The sequence below is a fragment of the Pseudophryne corroboree genome, chromosome 3 (assembly GCF_028390025.1).
Source record: "Pseudophryne corroboree isolate aPseCor3 chromosome 3, aPseCor3.hap2, whole genome shotgun sequence".
Classification (NCBI taxonomy): Eukaryota; Metazoa; Chordata; class Amphibia; order Anura; family Myobatrachidae; genus Pseudophryne; species Pseudophryne corroboree.
This window is the reverse complement of record NC_086446.1, coordinates 12,765,208-12,780,370: the sequence shown is the minus strand read 5'-3', so window position 1 is coordinate 12,780,370 and position 15,163 is coordinate 12,765,208. Positions and strand designations below refer to the sequence as shown.

General features: G+C 46.0%; 1 protein-coding gene and 4 pseudogenes across 1 annotated transcript in view; 3 read left to right on the top strand and 2 right to left on the bottom strand.

Annotated features, from left to right (window-relative positions):
* Nucleotides 1-15,163, top strand: part of LOC135056945 (uncharacterized) — a 904,883-nt gene that overhangs the window by 650,283 nt on the left and 239,437 nt on the right. The gene's annotated exons all lie outside the window — the stretch shown is intronic.
* On the bottom strand, nucleotides 1,070-1,187 carry LOC134896474 (5S ribosomal RNA; annotated as a pseudogene).
* On the bottom strand, nucleotides 1,343-1,460 carry LOC134894290 (5S ribosomal RNA; annotated as a pseudogene).
* Nucleotides 4,416-4,533, top strand: LOC134895869 (5S ribosomal RNA; annotated as a pseudogene).
* On the top strand, nucleotides 4,689-4,806 carry LOC134896473 (5S ribosomal RNA; annotated as a pseudogene).

Here is a 15,163-nt window from a genome sequence, read left to right as displayed (position 1 = left end):
GGTCTGATACAACCTCCCAGGTTCCGTTACATCTCAGCCCCTACAACTGAGGCTGCCTCCCGTCAGCTCAGGCCCTCAGTTGTGACAGTAAGCACTGACCATATGAATCCAGCCGGAGACCAGGATCAAGTGGCCAGGCCGATGCAAGAACTGGCAGCCCGACTTGAACATCAGGAGGCTGCACAGGGCCAAATCATCCGCTGTCTCCAGGATCTCTCTACTCGGCTGGATGGGATTCAGACATCCCTCCGTGGATCAGATGCGTCCGGTGCATCAACCACAGTGACTCCAGCTATAACCCCACCCACCTTACCCATTTCTGCTCCACGTCTTCATCTTCCAACGCCAGCAAAATTTGACGGATCTCCAAGATTCTGCAGGGGATTTCTCAACCAGTGTGAGATTCAGTTTGAGCTACAACCTGGCAATTTTCCCAGTGACCGTACAAAAATTATGCTAGAAAGTATTTAGTGTGGAACCGCACTAGTCTGACAATAGTACTAAAGTATAAGGAATAAATGAAAAACCAATATATGTGCAGTTTTTGAATAATTCTTAAACTGCTAATGATTGGCGGTGCTCCCAGGAATTTTGTAGGTTAAACTACAATAAAAAGGAGAGGAAAGACAAAAAACCCTTGTTTGGGAGCACTCATTGGTAACGATCAAAATGTATGTGGTGAAAGGAATTGAAATAAAACTTAACCTTTAATTATTTCTTGAAAGTAAAAAGATATATATATAAAATAATATCTATAATGGAAGAGCTTGTTGCTGATGAAAAACTTGTTGACCTTTTTAACATATGAGGTACAAGATAGTTGAAAAAGGTGAAAATATCGAAAGAAAATGATGTGTTGTATATCTATATATGTATAAATATATGTGTGGATGCCGTGTAGTACCAATCGGCATTAAAGGCATCCAAAAAGATCATCACTGAGCATGCCCAAAATATAGGTATAACTGGTGGCGTGGTTGTAATGTTAATCTCAAGATTGGAGTACCAAAGAGGTAAGAAAAAGAATAATTATATTGAGATATGTTGAAGGTTTCCTTTAGGTAAAAAAGGCCCACTGCACCTGGTATTCTCAGGAGGTTTCCCTTCCGGATACTGACCAGGCCATGCCTGCTTAGCTTCCGAGATCGGACAGGATCGGGCGTATTCAGGGTAGTATGGCCGTGGGCCGTTGTTGGGATGAAAGAAAATGAAATGGAAAGAATAGGGGGGGAAAAAAAGGTCACTGCTGCTATCTGTACCGTACATAAATCAGAGGAAAAATTGATTCAATAGGTTTTTCCAGGAGCAAGAGTGTGGAGAATGGGTATTTTCCTTGAAAAAGGGCCCACTGCACCTGGTATTCTCAGGAGGTTCCCCTTCCTAGTACTAACCAGGCCATGCCTGCTTAGCTTCCGAGATCGGACAAGATCGGGCGTATTCAGGGTAGTATGGCCATGGGCCAATGTGAAGGAGGTAATGGGGAAACCACACTCTGCTTTCTGTATTTCACATCTAATGAAAGAAATTGATCTGAAATGGTATATCCAGATAGGAGTGTGTGTATGCAGTAGAGAGATATTGAGAAAGAGGCACGTGGGAAAAAGAATTGAAAAGGGATTAAAATGAGAAAATATATGTGTGTAGGAAAAATTAAGAAGATATATGTGTATGCAAGATGTGTATCTGCTGATAAAAAATGGGTTAGAAAGAGTGTATGTAGGTAATTGTGTGAGGCACTAAAAGTGATGACAATTGAATATTACGAATGGGTGCTTGCAGAAAATAACGAAAAAAAACGAAAAAAACTTATGTGTTGTACATATAGAGCTGAGTCAAATTGGCTGTTAAATTTGAAGCTCAAGGCCAGCTCCCAAAGATTAAATAGCAGAACAGTGCTCTTTTTTTTTTAGTTCCTTAAAGGGAACAGAAAGTGATAAAGATAAATGGATAATCATGTGTTAGTTTGGAGCTCAAGGCTGGCTCACATGAAGATGTATAGGTATACATAAACGAAAATGAACATAAAAAAAGTGATCATGAAAAAAATGAACATAAAAACTGAAAATAAAGAAATAAATATGAAAAAATATATATATACTGCAATTAATGAAAATCAAACTTGATGCAAATATACCATATTGATATGCTGGTTGATCTTGTGTTAATGTCAAATAACAAATGGAATCAGATTATACCATAGGTACACCACACTGATGAGGTATGCTGATTAATCAAATAGTTGATAAAAATATCAAACATCAAGGTTAAATACCGTAGCCTAATATATGGGCATGAACGGGAGAATGGTACAATATAGGTACTTAATAGTCCTGTGGGACGATACTATGCATGCTAATTCTGCAGGTAAACAATTTATGCTGCAGGAGAACACAGATTACAGAGTAAAGGGTATGGGTACAAATACAAAAACCCCGATGGTCTAGTGTTCGTTACCACAGCCGCAAGGTATGCGGCCAGTATCGTAGTTTCCTCCCACGGAGTCCCGCTGCAGTGATGAGCGCGGCCGCCCGCTTCCGGACTGGGCGTTTGCCGCGATGACGTCACTGAGGACGTTCTCCGACGTACGTTTCACCTATTCGGGCTTGGTCACGAGAGCTTCTCATTACTATTAAGTACCTATATTGTACCATTCTCCCGTTCATGCCCATATATTAGGCTAAGGTATTTTACCTTGATGTTTGATATTTTTATCAACTATTTGATTAATCAGCATACCTCATCAGTGTGGTGTACCTATGGTATAATCTGATTCCATTTGTTATTTGACATTAACACAAGATCAACCAGCATATCAATATGGTATATTTGCATCAAGTTTGATTTTCATTAATTGCAGTACTGTATATATATATATATATATATATATTTATTTTCATATTTATTTCTTTATTTTCAGTTTTTATGTTCATTTTTTTCATGATCACTTTTTTTATGTTCATTTTCGTTTATGTATACCTATACATCTTCATGTGAGCCAGCCTTGAGCTCCAAACTAACACATGATTATCCATTTATCTTTATCACTTTCTGTTCCCTTTAAGGAACTAAAAAAAAGAGCACTGTTCTGCTATTTAATCTTTGGGAGCTGGCCTTGAGCTTCAAATTTAACAGCCAATTTGACTCAGCTCTACATGTACAACACAAGTTTTTTTCGTTATTTTCTGCAAGCACCCATTCGCAATATTCAATTGTCATCACTTTTAGTGCCTTACACAATTCGATCTCGGAAGCTAAGCAGGCATGGCCTGGTTAGTACTAGGAAGGGGAACCTCCTGAGAATACCAGGTGCAGTGGGCCCTTTTTCAAGGAAAATACCCATTCTCCACACTCTTGCTCCTGGAAAAACCTATTGAATCAATTTTTCCTCTGATTTATGTACGGTACAGATAGCAGCAGTGACCTTTTTTTCCCCCCTTATTCTTTCCATTTCATTTTCTTTCATCCCAACAACGGCCCACGGCCATACTACCCTGAATACGCCCAATCCTGTCCGATCTCGGAAGCTAAGCAGGCATGGCCTGGTCAGTATCCAGTACCTATATTGTACCATTCTCCCGTTCATGCCCATATATTAGGCTAAGGTATTTTACCTTGATGTTTGATATTTTTATCAACTATTTGATTAATCAGCATACCTCATCAGTGTGGTGTACCTATGGTATAATCTGATTCCATTTGTTATTTGACATTAACACAAGATCAACCAGCATATCAATATGGTATATTTGCATCAAGTTTGATTTTCATTAATTGCAGTGTATATATATATATTTTTTCATATTTATTTCTTTATTTTCAGTTTTTATGTTAATTTTTTTCATGATCACTTTTTTTATGTTCATTTTCGTTTATGTATACCTATACATCTTCATGTGAGCCAGCCTTGAGCTCCAAACTAACACATGATTATCCATTTATCTTTATCACTTTCTGTTCCCTTTAAGGAACTAAAAAAAAGAGCACTGTTCTGCTATTTAATCTTTGGGAGCTGGCCTTGAGCTTCAAATTTAACAGCCAATTTGACTCAGCTCTATATGTACAACACATAAGTTTTTTTCGTTTTTTTCGTTATTTTCTGCAAGCACCCATTCGCAATATTCAATTGTCATCACTTTTAGTGCCTCACACAATTACCTACATACACTCTTTCTAACCCATTTTTTATCAGCAGATACACATCTTGCATACACATATATCTTCTTAATTTTTCCTACACACATATATTTTCTCATTTCAATCCCTTTTCAATTCTTTTTCCCACGTGCTTCTTTCTCAATATCTCTCTACTGCATACACACACTCCTATCTGGAAATACCATTTCAGATCAATTTCTTTCATTAGATGTGAAGTACAGAAAGCAGAGTGTGGTTTCCCCATTACCTCCTTCACATTGGCCCACGGCCATACTACCCTGAATACGCCCAATCTTGTCCGATCTCGGAAGCTAAGCAGGCATGGCCTGGTTAGTACTAGGAAGGGGAACCTCCTGAGAATACCAGGTGCAGTGGGCCCTTTTTCAAGGAAAATACCCATTCTCCACACTCTTGCTCCTGGAAAAACCTATTGAATCAATTTTTCCTCTGATTTATGTACGGTACAGATAGCAGCAGTGACCTTTTTTTCCCCCCCTATTCTTTCCATTTCATTTTCTTTCATCCCAACAACGGCCCACGGCCATACTACCCTGAATACGCCCGATCCTGTCCGATCTCGGAAGCTAAGCAGGCATGGCCTGGTCAGTATCCGGAAGGGAAACCTCCTGAGAATACCAGGTGCAGTGGGCCTTTTTTTCCTAAAGGAAACCTTCAACATATCTCAATATAATTATTCTTTTTCTTACCTCTTTGGTACTCCAATCTTGAGATTAACATTACAACCACGCCACCAGTTATACCTATATTTTGGGCATGCTCAGTGATGATCTTTTTGGATGCCTTTAATGCCGATTGGTACTACACGGCATCCACACATATATTTATACATATATAGATATACAACACATCATTTTCTTTCGATATTTTCACCTTTTTCAACTATCTTGTACCTCATATGTTAAAAAGGTCAACAAGTTTTTCATCAGTCAACAAGCTCTTCCATTATAGATATTATTTTATATATATATCTTTTTACTTTCAAGAAATAATTAAAGGTTAAGTTTTATTTCAATTCCTTTCACCACATACATTTTGATCGTTAACAATGAGTGCTCCCAAACAAGGGTTTTTTGTCTTTCCTCTCCTTTTTATTGTACCGTACAAAAATTGCCTACATTATCTCTCTTCTCAGTGGCTCAGCCCTTGATTGGGCATCACCGTTATGGGAGAGGTCTGACACCCTGTTATCCTCCTACACTGCATTTGTGTCAGCATTCAGGCGTATCTTCGACGAGCTCGGCCGGGTAACTTCAGCCTCATCTGAGATTCTCCGTTTACGCCAGGGATCACGTAGTGTAGGACAATATCTTATACAGTTCCAGATCCTGGCATCCGAACTGGCATGGAACGACGAGGCCCTGTATGCTGCATTCTGGCATGGCTTACCTGAGCGTATTAAAGATGAGTTAGCTACCAGAGACTTACCTTCCAAGTTAGATGAGCTAATCTCACTCTGCACGAAAGTTGATTTACTTTTCAGAGAAAGAGCAACTGAGCGTGGAAGATCATCTGCTCCAAAATCTTATGCTCCTCCTCCTTGCCAACTGTCACCATCTAAAGATGAGCCCATGCAACTTGGCCGTTCTCGTCTAACTCCTGCTGAACGCCGAAGACGTCTCTCTAAATCTCTTTGTCTTTATTGTGCAGCTCCGTCTCACACCATCAATGCCTGTCCCAACCGTCCGGGAAAACTCCAAATCCTAGCTCGCCAAGGAGAGGGCCGGCTAGGAGTAATGATCTCCTCTCCATCCCCTCATGATTGTAATCTCCCAGTCTCGCTTCAAGTTGCTCAACGTTATCGGAACGTCATTGCCCTCCTTGATTCCGGAGCAGCTGGAAACTTTATTACCGAAGCCTATGTTAAACGGTGGTCCCTACCAACCGAGAGACTTCCTTCGTCCATCTCCTTAACTGCCGTGGATGGCAGCAAGATTTTTGATGCAGTTATTTCTCTAAGGACTCTACCAGTTCGTCTGAGAGTGGGAGTTCTTCATTCCGAATTTATTTCTTTTTTAGTGATTCCAAGAGCCACACATCCTGTGGTCCTGGGCCTTCCATGGCTCCGTCTTCACAATCCATCTATTGATTGGACGACTACGCAGATTCTGGCATGGGGTCCCTCCTGTGCTGAGACATGTTTGTTTAAAGTATTGCCTGTCTGTTCTTCCTCCCCCAGGTCGTCTGATGTTCCACCTCCTCCATATCAAGATTTCACGGATGTGTTCAGTAAAGCTTCTGCTGATATCCTTCCTCCTCATAGAGAATGGGACTGCCCGATTGATCTCGTTCCAGGGAAGGTTCCACCTCGAGGCCGAACTTACCCGTTGTCTCTGCCTGAGACGCATTCTATGGAGGAATACATTAAAGAGAACCTCGCAAAGGGGTTCATTCGACCTTCCTCTTCTCCAGCCGGCGCAGGCTTCTTTTTCGTAAAGAAAAAAAGATGGTGGTCTGCGGCCGTGCATCGACTACAGAGGTCTGAACGACATTACCATCAAGAACCGCTATCCACTACCCCTGATTACTGAGCTCTTTGATAGAGTTAGCGGAGCTACCATCTTCACAAAGCTGGACTTGAGAGGTGCATACAATCTCATCCGGATCCGTGAGGGTGACGAGTGGAAGACCGCCTTTAACACCCGTGACGGACATTATGAGTACCTCGTCATGCCCTTCGGATTGAGCAATGCTCCAGCTGTCTTCCAGCATTTTGTCAATGAGATCTTCAGAGACATTTTATACCGTCATGTCGTGGTCTATTTAGATGATATCCTCATTTTTGCCAACAATTTAGAGGAACATCGTTTTTGGGTAAAAGAGGTTCTGTCCCGTCTCCGTGTCAATCATCTCTATTGCAAATTAGAGAAATGAGTCTTTGAAGTCAAGTCCATTCCGTTTCTGGGTTACATTGTGTCCAGTTCCGGACTAGATATGGATCCTGAGAAACTACAAGCAATCCAGAATTGGCCGATACCCTTAACCCTCAAAGGGGTCCAGAGGTTCTTAGGGTTCGCCAATTATTACAGAAAGTTTAAACGAGACTTTTCCACCATTGTGGCGCCTATTACTGCTTTCACTAAGAAGGGTGCTAACCCGTCCAAGTGGTCTGAAGAAGCTACGCAAGCTTTTCATCTTTTAAAACAACGGTTCATCTCTGCACCAGTTCTGAGGCAGCCCGACGTCGACTCTCCTTTCATCTTAGAGGTGGATGCCTCCTCCGTTGGAGCGGTGTTGTCTCAGAGGGCTAAAGATGGTCATTTACACCCTTGCAGTTTCTTCTCCCGGAAGTTCTCCCCAGCTGAGCGCAACTATGCCATTGGCGACCAGGAGTTGCTAGCCATCAAGCTCGCTCTAGAGGAGTAGAGGTATCTGTTGGAGGGAGCTTCTCATTCAATCACCATACTTACGGACCACAAGAATCTTTTATATCTGAAAGGCGCACAATGTCTCAATCCTCGTCAGGCCAGATGGGCACTTTTCTTTTCCAGGTTCGACTTTAAACTCCAGTTCTGTCTGGGCTCTCAGAATCGCAAGGCCGATGCCCTTTCCCGCTCATGGGAGCAAGAAAATGAGTCAGAATCTTCAGACAAGCATCCCATTATTAATCTGTTGGCATTCTCCACGGTAGGGATGGACTCTACGCCCCCACTAGGGAAAAGTTTTGTGAAGCCGGTACTGAGGAAGAAGCTCATGCATTGGGCCCATGCTTCCCGTTTTGCCGGACATACAGGTATCCAAAAAACCCTGGAGTTTATCTCTAGGTCCTATTGGTGGCTAACTCTGAGAAAGGACGTCATGGAGTTGATTGCATCTTGCCCAAAGTGTGCCCAACATAAAGTATCTCGCCAGTCGCCTGCGGGGCAACTGGTTCCACTATCCGTTCCCCGTCGACCATGGACCCATTTGTCGATGGATTTCATTACAGACTTACCCATGTGCAACAAGTTCAATACCATCTGGGTGGTAGTTGACCGGTTCACCAAGATGGCACACTTCATTCCTCTCACCGGTCTTCCGTCAGCTTCCAAGTTGGCTCAAGTGTTCATACAAGAGATCTTCCGACTTCACGGTCTTCCTGAAGAAATTATCTCAGATCGAGGAGTCCAATTCACAGCCAAATTCTGGCGAAGTTTATGTCAAGTCCTCCAAGTCAAACTAAAGTTTTCCACGGCTTACCATCCTCAGACCAATAGTCAAACTGAGAGGGTGAATCAGGACGTGGAGGCCTTCCTCCGCATCTATGTGTCTTCCTCTCAAGATGACTGGGTTCAATTACTTCCCTGGGCCGAGTTCTGTCATAACAATCAGTATCATTCCTCATCTTCTTCAACACCATTCTTCACCAACTTTGGATTCCACCCTAAAGTCCCTGAATTCCAACCGCTCCCAGCAACTTCTGTTCCAGCAGTGGATATCACCTTGCATCAGTTTGCAAACAACTGGAAGAGTGTACGAGCAGCTCTGCTCAAGGCATCGTTCAGGTATAAGAAGTTTGCGGACAAGAAGCGTAGAGCGGTTCCTGCTCTCAAGGTGGGTGATCGGGTATGGTTATCCACGAAGAATTTGAGGTTAAGAGTTCCCAGTATGAAGTTTGCACCTCGCTACATTGGTCCTTTCAAAATTGAGCAAGTCATCAATCCTGTTGCTTGCAGACTTCAGTTACCTCCCTTCTTAAAAATACCCAGGACATTCCATGTTTCCCTGTTGAAACCGCTGATCCTGAATCGGTTTCATTCCTCACTTCCTCCAACTCCGAAAGTCCAAACTCAACGAGGCGTTGAGTATGAAGTGGCCAAGATCCTGGACTCATGTCACCGTTACGGTCAACTACAGTATCTTATTGACTGGAAGGGTTACGGCCCTGAGGAACGCTCATGGACCAATGCTTCTGATGTCCATGCTCCTGCCTTGGTCCGGAGATTCCATTCCAAGTTTCCTCAAAAGCCAAAGAAGTGTCCTGGGGCCACTCCTAAAGGGGGGGGGGGGGTGCTGTCACGTTCCGGGTATCTGGACGCCATTACTTACCCTTCAGATGCCTCCTCAGGCTGGCTCAGTGTTCCAGGACCGAATTCCATCTGTTATACTGATGTCCACATTCCTGCCTCCTCTGCTGTCACTCTGAGACGCGGTCACCGCAACGCCTGTTACATCCGGAATGGCATCTCCCGCGGCCTCCGCCGCTGTTCCTGAGTTTCTACATGCAGAATGTCAGAGTGGTGATTACGTCAGCCGCGGCCTCCGCTGTGCCCGCGTGGTTAAATGTGCACTTATCAGTCTGGCGTCTCCTGTCTCCTGTGGCCAGCGCCGCCATTACTGTTTTAATTCCCACATGGATTACAAACCAAACTTCCCTCCAAGTGTCTGCATGGGCGCAGCCATCTTGGATTCTGTCATCTGTTCATTTCCACCAATCTGTTGTTTGTAATGTTAATCTGCATAATTGCCTAGTGTCACAATCCTGACTGTAGGTTTTATATTTGGTGACTTACCCCTGCCATCTGTCCTGGATCCTGTGTCTTTTCACTCACGGAGTTAAACAGCTTGTCAGCACTGAGTTTTCCTGAGTTCTCTGCCTGAGAGGTAATAGTTAATTAGCTCCACCTGTGGTGATCTCCTGTGTGAGGCTGAATTCAGTAATCTGAAGTTCAGGCTTCAGTGTTCTCTCGGCCTGCTAGGCCTCGCTGCACTTCACAGCCTCCTCTAGAGTAGTCACATGACAGTGACTGTTCACCTGACCCAGAGTTGTCCAATCCTCTGCCAGCCTGAGACTCTCTGCATCACCTAATCCTGCCCACCAATCATCAAGGACCAGGAAGTATAAATCAGGAGGCTGAGTTGGAATCTGGGCCAGTTCCTTGTGTCACATACAGCCTTGTGTGAGTATTTATGCTGAGCTCCCTTAAGGTAACCTTTGTACCTAAGTTCCTGTGGAAACTCTGTCCCCTTGTTACCGTTTGGTTTACTTGTGTGTTGCCATTTGATTTCACCATATCCCTGAGTCTCAATGTAAAGGCACAGCCGCAATGTTCCGTCTTAAAGGCACAGTACTGAATTCCGTGTTCTCCACTGAAAACCACAGCTGTCGTGTTTCAGTTTTACTACTGTTGTAGTTGGGATCTCCAGAGCTCAGTACCTCTGTGCCTCAGTACTCCATGCTTCCAGCATCTCTGTGCCTCAGTACCTCAGTGCCTCAGTACCTCCATGCTTCCAGCACCTCCGTGCCTCAGTACCTCCGTGACTCAGTGCCTCAGCACCTCAGTATCTCCGTGCTTCCAGCACCTCCGTGCCTCAGCACCCCAGTGTCTCTACGCACCCCAGTGCCTCTACGCACCCCAGTGTCTCCACGCACCTCAGTGTCTCCAAGTACCTCAGTGTCTCCAAGTACCTCAGTGTCTCCAAGCACCTCAGTGTCTCCAAGCACCTCAGTGTCTCCAAGCACCTCAGTGTCTCCAAGCATCTCAGTGTCTCCAAGCACCCCGTGCCCTTTAGCACAATTATACCTGGTATTCTTCACTGATTCATCAGTGCCTTTCCAGTTCTGTCTTTCAGGAGACCTTCAGCATGCCTCCTGTCTGCCAACCTAATCCTGCATGAGGAGAACCTAGATTCGGCCATCTCTGCTGCGGTTCCTCTTCCCAGTCACCGGAAGAAACCCAGAGTCCACAACAGTCCCAAACCAGGTCAGTGGTAGTATTCATATAATCCTCCAGTCGCCCGCACAGACTTCACTAACACCGGGTTCACAAAACCTTAGTCATGACAGTAGGAACTGGCCACATGGACCCGGCCGAAAGTGTTTGTCTGACGCATGACCTCCTAAGCAATATTGCAGGACGCTTGGAAGGTCTGGAGTCGACTCAGCATCGATTGGCACAGTGTCTGCAGCGAAATTCGTCCTCCAGAGATTCTATGACCTTCTGCTCTAAGACTCCTGACCAACTGCAGATTTTCTACCAGATGTTACTACAGTTACAAGAACTTTTGCCTAGTATTCTCTCTGTGTTGCCTGATCTCCTCAGGAATACTACCAACGTTGTTGATCCTGTTTTGTCCCATCCAGTTAATAGAGTCTCTTCCTCTGCGCAAGGGAAAGTTTTTCATCAGAGCTATCCACGGCCCAAGCTCTCTGAAGCTGAACGTCAGCGGCGTAAGGAGCTACATCTCTGTCTTTACTGTGGAAATTCTGGTCATTTTGTTAAAGACTGCATTCTTCGCAAGCCAGGTAATAGTGACAAATCTCAGTATCATAGTGCTCATGTCTACAAGTCATCCACAGTATCCGATCCTTCTGCTGCTGACGGGGGTATCAAGAAGGCTACTCTTCTGAGAGAGACTCAAATTTATGACTGGGGTCCGGTGGTTAAAAGACCTTATCCCAAGTTGGGTGTCCAGAGAAGAATGTTCAAGCCATTTACAGTCACAGAGGAGTCCGTGTCCACAGCCCCAGGAGGGGCGTCTTCAGAGCGTCCAGCCCCAGGAGGGGCGTCTTCAGAGCGTCCAGCCCCAGGAGGGGCGTCTTCAGAGCGTCCAGCCCCAGGAGGGGCGTCTTCAGAGCGTCCAGCCCCAGTGAGGGGTTCAGAGCGCCCAGCCCCAGAGAGTCTTCAGAGTGCTGCCCAGCCAGTGAGTCTACAGAGTGCTGCCCAGCCAGAGAGTCTACAGAGTGCTGCCCAGCCAGAGAGTCTACAGAGTGCTGCCCAGCCAGAGAGTCTACAGAGTGCTGCCCAGCCAGAGAGTCTACAGAGTGCTGCCCAGCCAGAGATTCTACAGAGTGCTGCCCAGCCAGAGATTCTACAGAGTGCTGCCCAGCCAGAGATTCTACAGAGTGCTGCCCAGCCAGAGATTCTACAGAGTGCTGCCCAGCCAGAGATTCTACAGAGTGCTGCCCAGCCCCGTGAAGAGGGGGCTCTTGCCTCAGCCCAGCCCCGTGAAGTGGGGGCTCTTGCCTCAGCCCAGCCCCGTGAAGTGGGGGCTCTTGCCTCAGCCCAGCCCTGTGAAGAAAGGGCTCAGCCCGTCCCGGTTCCAGCCGGTCCAGCAATACTCCAGGCCCTGCCAGGTCAGTCCGTTCCGGTTCCAGCCGGTCCAGCAATACTCCAGGCCCTGCCTGGTCAGTCCGTCCCGGTTCCAGCCGGTCCAGCAATACTCCAGGCCCAGCCTGGTCAGTCCGTCCCGGTTCCAGCCGGTCCAGCAATACTCCAGGCCCAGCCTGGTCAGTCCGTCCCGGTTCCAGCCGGTCCATCAATACTCCAGGCTCCGCCTGGTCAGTCCGTCCCGGTTCCAGCCGGTCCAGCAATACTCCAGGACCAGCCTGGTCCGTCTCCTTTGGCTCCAGCCAATTCAAGTATCCTCGGATCCAATCCAGTCCTACTCGTCCAGCCAAAGCTTTCTTCAGTTTCATCCTCTAAGCTTTCGTCTGATGGTTTTCCACCTATTTACTTTGATGGAGATTTATTGCAATATGCCGCTCTGGTTGAACAATTTCTCTCTCGGATGGAGTCTGATCCTTCAGGTGCAGTAACTCCTTCCAACGTTACTCGATATCTGTTCCTGGCATTCAGAGGAAGAGCTTTGGAGTGGGCCAACATGCTCTTTGAGAGTAATGATCCTGTGTTCCATGACTTACAGACTTTCAGTAACGCTGTAGTTAAAGAATTTAGTCCTAAACCTTTGGAATCTGCATCAACGAAGGTCCTAAATTCTTCTGTATGAATTTCTCAAGTTCCTCTAAGATTCAAGATGGGTGTCCGGAGTCCACCCTTGAAGAGGGGGATACTGTCACAATCCTGACTGTAGGTTTTATATTTGGTGACTTACCCCTGCCATCTGTCCTGGATCCTGTGTCTTTTCACTCACGGAGTTAAACAGCTTGTCAGCACTGAGTTTTCCTGAGTTCTCTGCCTGAGAGGTAATAGTTAATTAGCTCCACCTGTGGTGATCTCCTGTGTGAGGCTGAATTCAGTAATCTGAAGTTCAGGCTTCAGTGTTCTCTCGGCCTGCTAGGCCTCGCTGCACTTCACAGCCTCCTCTAGAGTAGTCACATGACAGTGACTGTTCACCTGACCCAGAGTTGTCCAATCCTCTGCCAGCCTGAGACTCTCTGCATCACCTAATCCTGCCCACCAATCATCAAGGACCAGGAAGTATAAATCAGGAGGCTGAGTTGGAATCTGGGCCAGTTCCTTGTGTCACATACAGCCTTGTGTGAGTATTTATGCTGAGCTCCCTTAAGGTAACCTTTGTACCTAAGTTCCTGTGGAAACTCTGTCCCCTTGTTACCGTTTGGTTTACTTGTGTGTTGCCATTTGATTTCACCATATCCCTGAGTCTCAATGTAAAGGCACAGCCGCAATGTTCCGTCTTAAAGGCACAGTACTGAATTCCGTGTTCTCCACTGAAAACCACAGCTGTCGTGTTTCAGTTTTACTACTGTTGTAGTTGGGATCTCCAGAGCTCAGTACCTCTGTGCCTCAGTACTCCGTGCTTCCAGCATCTCTGTGCCTCAGTACCTCAGCACCTCAGTACCTCTGTGCTTCCAGCACCTCCGTGCCTCAGTACCTCCGTGACTCAGTGCCTCAGTGCCTCAGTACCTCCGTGCCTCAGCATCTCCGTGCTTCCAGCACCTCCGTGCCTCAGCACCCGTGTCTCTACGCACCCCAGTGCCTCTACGCATCCCAGTGTCTCCACGCACCTCAGTGTCTCCACGCACCTCAGTGTCTCCACGCACCTCAGTGTCTCCACGCACCTCAGTGTCTCCAAGCACCTCAGTGTCTCCAAGCACCTCAGTGTCTCCAAGCATCTCAGTGTCTCCAAGCACCCCGTGCCCTTTAGCACAATTATACCTGGTATTTTTCACTGATTCATCAGTGCCTTTCCAGTTCTGTCTTTCAGGAGTCCTTCAGCATGCCTCCTGTCTGCCAACCTAATCCTGCATGAGCAGAACCTAGATTCGGCCATCTCTGCTGCGGTTCCTCTTCCCAGTCACCGGAAGAAACCCAGAGTCCACAACAGTCCCAAACCAGGTCAGTGGTAGTATTCATATAATCCTCCAGTCGCCCGCACAGACTTCACTAACACCGGGTTCACAAAACCTTAGTCATGACACCTAGCCAATCCCTTCCTTGCTGCAGGTATAAGTAATCTGTGCCTGAGCAAGGAAGGCGTCAGTGCTTTGGTTGTCAAACCTAGTTCCAGTTTGTCTCCTGTGGTTGTTTTCCAGGTTCCAGCTCCTATCTCCACACTTCCACTAACGAGACCCGCACCAGCATTCCACCTGCGGTGTAGCCTGACTCTCCTATCCATTTGGATTCATCTGCTTCCAGCTACAGATCCACCTGCTTTCAGCATCCAGCTTCCAGCAGAGGTCAGCTCTTCTTAAAGTGCCGGTACCCTTTTCTGCAGATTATCATTTATCACCGGCATTATTATTTCACCGCTCTCAAGCTCCATACATCACTTCATATTTCATTGCTCTCAAGCTACATTTATTATTTAACTGGTTCCAGCCAGTATCCACTCCGTGCCAACATCAGTCTGGTTCCAGCCAGTACCCACAGCAGCCATTTTATCCACAGCAGCCCAGCTTTTCCTGGAACACCAGCTGGTACGATCCTGGGCTATCTCCATTGCTACAGTCGGGCCTGGTAAGGACTTTCCAACTAGAAGATTATAAGAACTCTCTCACTACCAGGGCCCTGTGGCCCTTGCCACCCTGTAGTACCCAGGAACTGTATTTATCCTCTGCTGATTTTTATGTTTTCTTTTTACTGCTGCTGTGTTACGGAGTTTGTCATAAATAAACATCATTGACTTTTACCCTGGTTGTCGTGGTCACGCCTTCGGGCAGTTCTTCTACATGTTACTTACATGTCTAGGGGTCTGATACAACCTCCCAGGTTCCGTTACATCTCAGCCCCTACAACTGAGGCTGTCTCCCATCAGCTCAGGCCCTCAGTTGTGACACACATACATTATGTGCCAGGAAACCCTCAAC